This window comes from Prionailurus bengalensis, chromosome A2, assembly GCF_016509475.1.
Source record: "Prionailurus bengalensis isolate Pbe53 chromosome A2, Fcat_Pben_1.1_paternal_pri, whole genome shotgun sequence".
In the NCBI taxonomy this organism is placed as follows: Eukaryota; Metazoa; Chordata; class Mammalia; order Carnivora; family Felidae; genus Prionailurus; species Prionailurus bengalensis.
This window is the reverse complement of record NC_057348.1, coordinates 89395431-89403491: the sequence shown is the minus strand read 5'-3', so window position 1 is coordinate 89403491 and position 8061 is coordinate 89395431.

The window sequence follows — 8061 nt, the reverse complement described above, 5'->3', positions numbered from 1 at the left end:
TAAATTTCAAGTTTATACAACTCATAATGTTTTTCAATATGCTTTTGTTGTCTTATGTCTCTCCTTTAGTTCATTAATACTTATGGGTAATCATTGTATCACTCTATCACTCCAGAGCACATTTCAAACTGTCATACATCACAACTTCCCTATTAAAGCTTATTAACCCTCTGTGAATAAGTGAATTCGATAACACTTCTCCCCCCAAATGCTAATGTCCAGACGGTAGATTCAACATTTTTAAGTTCGAAAGCAATGGAGAGACTAAGCCAGTCATCTCAGATAACAAAAAGGGAAATGACACTAAAATGAATAAAAATTTAAAAAAAGAAGAAAATCTGGTCAAAGGTACAGTAATACTTATAGATGGCAGACTAGACGAGGACAAAGTAGCCCAATATTCTCACTATCTAAACTATACTTCTGATTCTATGGTCACTCTTGCCACTTCTACTACTACCAACATTATAATTTATAACAATGTTTTAAATTTAAAAGAAATAATTTATTATATTTTTGGTTTCCTTTAAGTATACAACATCACCATTCTTTGTGTATTATCAATCTATCTATCATCCATCCATCCATCCATCTATCTATCATCTATCTCTCTGTACATAAGTTCCAAGTATAAGCAACCATATTTTTTTAATTTATTTCAGAACAAAGTAACTTTACATTAATTGAAACTTAAGGAATGTTAAAATATATTTTTTAGCAGCAAAAGAATGTAAGTGTTAAAAAAGGAAAATGGCTGGGTGGTTTTGAGATAGATGAGAACACAGAGAAGCCAATGTGCTTTAAAATGGAGTATATAGGGGCACCTGGGTGGCTCAGTCAGTTGAGTGTCTGACTTCAGCTCAGGTCATGATCTTGCAGTTTGTGAGTTCGAGCCCCGCATCGGGCTCTGTGCTGACAGCTCAGAGCCTGGAGCCTGCTTCAGATTCTGTGTTTCCCTCTCTCTCTCCCTGCCCCTGCCCCACTCGTGCTCTGTCTCTCAAGAACAAATAAACATTAAAAAATAATAAAATAAAATAAAATGGAGTATATAAAGGACTAAAACTTTTGCAGCCTTCTTTTAAGTGTCTGCCACAAATAGAAGACAGTGTCAGTTAAAAATATTCATTTAAACATCACCGACCTTTAGATACTTTGGGATCTGTCAAATGACGTTCAGAGCAGCAAATGAGAGAATGGTATTCAATGATTTAATATATATTCAAATGAGCATTATAATAGGAGATAAGTTTCTGAAAGGGGTATATAATACTTCAAGAAATATTGGTAGAAGATTAGGATAACTTCAATTGTGTGAGTATAAGAGACTAAGAGAGTCTTTTTGGTGAGTTCTGATTATACTCTTTTGCTTTAAAAAAAATTCCTGTAATGTCAAAGAAACTTGACTAGGCTAACCTTTTCAGAATTAGAGAATTCTGACTTGCCCTGAACTGCTGATCTTTAGCCAAGTGTCTAGGGAATAAAGAGCCATTCTTTAATTTCCCAATAAGTACGTGTATGTCACCTACACAGGACCAGGTGTCTTTTATCTTATTTCTCCACCTAGGTCATAAAAAAGACTTTGTTGGTGGTGGTGGTTTTCATCTGCTATGTGTCATGTGCCTCAGTGCTGTATATTAAAATCAAAATCACCACGATGTAATATATTGAAATGTGTGTGTGTGTGTGTGTGTGTGTGAAATTGCTTGGCTATCATTAAATAATTTGATCTAATTGACATTTATTAAATACCCCATCCAACAATACCAAAATATACATTATTCTCAAAGCATATTGAACATTCATGAAGATATGATATACTTTGGGTCTAAAAGTAAACTTTAACATATTTAAAATGATAGAGATCAAATAACATATGTTCAAAACCACAGTGGATTTAAACTAGAAGTAAATAAATAGAAACAAAGCAGGATAATCCTTATATATTTAGAATTTAATAATGCATACATATAAAAGAAACTCTCAATTAAGGATGCATGAGGATGGAATCCTTGCTTATGGACTGGAAGACAGTATAATTAAGATATCAATTCTTTCAAGTTTAATCTATAAATTGAATGCAATCCTAATCTAAATACAGAAAATAATTTTAGAATTTTGATAATCTGATTCTAAAGTTTATATGAAAACCAAAAGATAAAGAATAGCCAACATGATAGTGAAGACGCATGAAGTTAGAAGACATATATCACATAATTTCAAAATTTATTATAAGGCTGCAGTAATTAAGACAGTGTGGTCATAGTGAAGAACAGGCATGTAGATCAACAGAACTGAAACTGCATAACTCAAGATGTATTATAAGCTTGCAGTAAACAAGATAGCATCGTATTGTGAAAAAATAGGCACACGAATAGCAAAGAAGACAAAACCCAGAAACAGGCTCACACAAATAGAGACAACTGAATTTCACTAAAGACACAAAAGCAATTCCACGGAAAAATAGTAGTCTTTTCAACAAATGGTGCTACTACAAATGGGTATCTATACAGACATTGTTAAGAGAATGACGTCATGACGTGGAAAAAGTATCTGCAAAACACCTATCCGATAAAGGGCTTGTATCCAAAATACGCAAGAGATCTTAAAGCGCAACAGTAAGAAAACCCACAATCCAATGAAAAAATGGGTAAAATATCTGAACAGACAACTCACTAAGGAAGCTATATAGATGACAACTAAGAGTATAGAAGATGCTCTACCTCACTTATTTTTGTTAATTAAAAAAAATTAATGTTTTTTTTTAAATTTTTTTTCAACGTTTATTTATTTTTGGGACAGAGAGAGACAGAGCATGAACGGGGGAGGGGCAGAGAGAGAGGGAGACACAGAATCAGAAACAGGCTCCAGGCTCTGAGCCATCAGCCCAGAGCCCGACGCGGGGCTCGAACTCACGGACCGCGAGATCGTGACCTGGCTGAAGTCGGACGCTTAACCGACTGCGCCACCCAGGCGCCCCAATGTTTATTTATTTTTAAAGAGAGAGAAGGAGCAACAGAGTGCGAGCAAGGGAGGGGTAGAGAGAGAGAGGGAAACAGAATCAGAAGCAGTTTCCAGGCTCCGAGCTTTAATACAGAGCCCGATGCGGGACTCAGACCCATGAACCTAGAGATCATGACCGGAGCTGACGTCAGCACTTAACTGACTGAGTCACCCAGGCACCCCTCTACCTCACTTATTATTAGGGAATAGCATATTTAAAAGGTGAAAGATTTATGCAATCTGAAGAGAAACCAGAGTATTGGGGAATAGCATATTTAAAAAATTTGGAACCACTACATTACCTATTAGAATAGCTACTACAACAATTAAACAACAGCAACAGTGGATAAACCAGTGAAACCTGACAAAACCACATGCTAGTGAGAATGCGCATTGACAGAAACTCTCAATCATTTATGGAGAGAATACACAGCCACTTGGAAGATAGTTCGGCAGTATTGTACAAAGCCAAACATAATTTCACCATGTAGTCCAAAAATCACATTCTAGGTATTTATCCAACTGGTATATAAGCTTAAGACCACACACAAATCTACACACAAATATTTATAGCAGCTTGATTCATACTTTTCCCAGAACTAGAAGCAACCAAGATGTCCTTCAATAGATAGATAACCTAATTAGAGAAAAACATAAAATGGGATACTATTTAGCAATAAAAAGGAAATTTGCTGTCAAGCAATGGAGAGATATGGAGAAACTTTAATAAATATTGCTGAGTAAAAGAATCCATCCTGAAAAGCATATTGTTCCATAGCGTATTATTCCAATTACATGATATTCTAGGAAAAGCAAATCTGTGAAGACAAAAGAGATCAGAGAACGCCAAGCATTGGGAGTGGTTAGGGTGTGAAGGTTTTCTACGTAATGCACAGATAATTTTTAGCATGTGAAAGAATTCTGTGTGACAGTGTAATGATGGCTATGATATTATGCATTTGTCAAAACACATGGAACATCAGCGCACAAAAGGTAAACCTTAATTTATACACATTTAAAAGAATATTTGGGACGTTGGAACTTTCTGATAAGGTATCCACACTATGATAGGAGACTCTAACAATACTAAAAATGTGTGAAACACCTTCACTTAAGTTGGGGGGAAGCAGTGCCAATACAAATCAATTGGGAAATAAATAAAATCTGTAATATTAAAGACAAAAGGAATTTCATGTATTCTAGTTTATAAAATATTTCCAAAGGCTATGTGGACATGGGTTAGTAATTGTGATACTACTATACACATATATTGGAATTAAATTAAGTAAATGGTGGTGGATTGCGGGAGGTAATCCTCTTTGTTTTGTAATTAGATGCTACAGATAAGCAAGGCAATGAAAATAAAATGATCTATGTGGTAATGGATAAGAATTGAAAAAAAAAAGACAAGAATTAGAGATATCACATGTACTCATGTTTCGTTTCATGTGGATGTAGACGATTGCATATAGAAATATTTATAATATGTGCCTGTATATTGGTTGATATGTACACTTATTTCCTTGATCTGTCAGATAAGATGACCTCAGAGAAAACACACCCCCAGCAACAAATGTAACACCCAGATCGTATATTTAAATAACAGTCTCCAATAAAAACAACCAGAAACAACCAAGGCTTTTTGGAGAAATATACTAAGATAAGCTTAAAGCAGAAAGCAAAGAAATGCTAAGAAGAACAAAAACATGCAAAAACTAACAAGCAAACAAAATAACAAAACAAAAACATAACTCACATTGATTAATCTGTGTTGAAGACAAACATGAGTCAACTGAAAGAACTCCTAAATGACAAAGCTGGAATCATTTGAATAGTGTGAAAGGCAGAAAGAAACACACACACACACAGAACAGTAATTTACAGTGAAAAAGCTTGACAAACACTATTTTCAACAGGTATTCAAGGTCAACATCAACAATGATAAACCATGTTAGTATTTACCCTGGATATAATGGGGAAAATGGTATTTGACTTCTGTCTTCTTCTTCCCAAAATTCATAACCCCAATTTAATTATGACAGAAACATCAAAGAAATTCCAATATAAGAGAATCTCAAAAATACCTGATAATTATTTTTCTTTTTTTTTTTTAATTTTTTTTTTCAACGTTTATTTATTTTTGGGACAGAGAGAGACAGAGCATGAACGGGGGAGGGGCAGAGAGAGAGGGAGACACAGAATCGGAAACAGGCTCCAGGCTCTGAGCCATCAAGCCCAGAGCCTGATGCGGGGCTCCAACTCACGGACCGCGAGATCGTGACCTGGCTGAAGTCGGACACTTAACCGACTGCGCCACCTAGGCGCCCCATGATAATTATTTTTCAATATCGTCAAGGTCATCAAAAACCAGGGAAGTCTGAAAAACTGTCACAAGAAAGAAGAGCCTAAGGAGACAGGACAACTAAATGTAAACTGCTATCCTGCATGAAACCCTGGAACAGAAACTAGACCTTACCTTAAAACTAAGGAAATCTAAGCCTAATCTAAATCTACATAATCACTGATGAATTGATACACAAGTTGTTTTTAGTTTTCGTTTTTAAGCTTTTATTTATTTCTCTTTTAAGCTTTTCTTTTTTAAGCTTTTCCAGTTAGAAAACATACAGTGTAATATTAGTTTCAGGTGTACAATATAGTGATTCAACACTTCCATACAGCACGCAGTGCTCATCACAGCAAATGCCCTCCTTAATCCCCATCGTCTATTTCACCCATCACCTTATCCATATCCCGGGGTCGCCATCAGTTTGTTATCTATAGTTAAGAGTCTATTTCTTAGTTTTCCTCTTTTTCTTTCCCCTTCGCTCATTTGTTTTCTCTCTACATCCCACATATGAGTGAAATCAAATGATTTTTGTCATTATGATTTATTTCACTTAACATAATGTTTTCTAGCTACAACCATGTTCTTGCAAATGGCAAGATTTCATTATTTTTTATGGCTAAGTAATATTTCATTGTATATATACATAAAAACTTCTTCCTTAGCCATTCATCAGTTGAAGGACACTTGGACTATTTTTACAATTTGCCTATTATAGATAACGCTGCTATAAATTTCAGGTGCAAGTGTCCCTTTGAATTAGTATTTTTGTATTCTTTGAGTAAATATGTAGTAGTGGAATTGCTGGTTCATAAAGTAGTTCTATTTTTAACTTTTTGAGGAACCTTCATACTGTTCTTCAGAGTGGCTGCACCAGTTTGCATTGCCATGGACAGTGCAGGAGTGTTCTCTTTCCTCCATATCTTTACCAAGATTTGTTTATATTGCTAACGTTACTAAAAGGTGTGAGCATTCTAAAAGGTGTGAGCTGATAGCTCATTGTAGTTTTGGTTTGCATTTCCCTGAGAAGTGATGTTGAGCATCTTTTCATGTGTCTGTTGACCATCTGTATTTCTTCTTCAGAAAAATATTTTTTATGTCTTCTGTCCATTCTTTAATTGGATTATTTATTTTTTCACAGAATGAATTTGAACGTTTTCCTTCCTTTTAATTTTTTTAGAAGAGTTTGAGAAGAATGGGTATTAACTCTTGTTTAAATCTTTAGGAGAATTTGCCTCTGAAGTCATCTTGGTCCTGAACTTTTGTTTCTTGGGAGTTTTTTGATTACTGATTCAATTTCCTTGTTAGTAATAAATCTGTTCAAAATTTCCATTTCTTCCTGATTCATTTTTTTTTTAATTTTTTAAATGTTTATTTATTTTTGAGAGCGAGACAGAGCACAAGCAGGGGAGGAGCAGAGAGAGATGGATTCACAGACTCCGAAGCAGGCTTCAGGCTCTGAGCTGTCAGGACAGAGCCTGACACAGGGCTTGAACCCGTGAATCGTGAGATCATGACCTGAGCCAAAGTCAGACGCCTAACCAACTGAACCACCCAGGCGCCCATTCCTGCTTCGGTTTTGGTAGATTATATGCATCTAAGAATTTACCCATTTCTTACAGGATGTCCAATTTGTTATATAATTTTTCATAATATTCTAATTGTTTGTATTTCTCTGGTGTTGGTTATTTTTCCTCTGTCATTTGTGATTTTGTTTATTTGAATCCCTTCTTTCTCTCTTTTTTATTAGTTTGATTAGAGATTACTTTTTTTAATATTTTTTCAAAGACCCAGCTCCTGTTTCATTGATCTGTTTTATTGTTTTTTAAATTTCTATATCATTTATTTCTGTCCTAATCTTTATTATTTCCTTTCTTCTGCTGGCTTTAGTCTTTGTTTATTGTTCTTTTTCTAGCTCCTTTTTGTGTAATGTTAGGTTGTTTATTTGAGACTTTTCTTGTTTCTTGAAGTAGACCTGTACAGCTATAATCTTCTCTCTTAGGATCACTTTTGCAGCATCCCAAAGGTTTTGGTCTGTTCTGTTTTCACTTTCATTTTCATATATTTCCATGTACTTTTTTATTTCTTCTTTTATTTCCTGGTTGACCCATTTGTTGTTTTGTAGCATGTTATTTAATTTCCATGTATTTGTGGTTTTTCCCAATGTTTTTTTGTGGTTAAAATCTAGATTCATAGTATTGCAGTCAGAAGTGGTGCATGGTATGACGTCAGTCTTCTTATATTTGTTAAAACCTGTTTTTTGGCCCAAGATGTGGTCTATCCTGGAGAAGTTCCATGTGCATTGTAAAAGGATGTGTATTCTGCTGTTTCAGGATGGAATGTTCTGAATACATCTGTTAAGTCCATCTGGTGCAGTGTGTCATTCAAAGTCATTGTTTCCTTGTTGATTTTTCTGCTTGGATGATATGTCCATTTATGTCAGTGAGGTGTTAAAGTCCCCAACTATTATTGTATTAATATCAATGGTTCCTTTAGTTTATTACTGTTTTATATATTTGGGTGCTTCCATGCTAGGTGCATAAATATTTACAATTGTGTTATCTTTTTTTTGGATTGTCCCTTTTATTATTTTATGATGCCCTTCTTTGTCTCTTACTACTTTTTTTGTTTTAAAACCCACATTGTTCTATATATATATTGCAACTCTGGCTTTCCTTTGTCCACCCTCTCACTTTCAATATGAAGGTTTATTTATG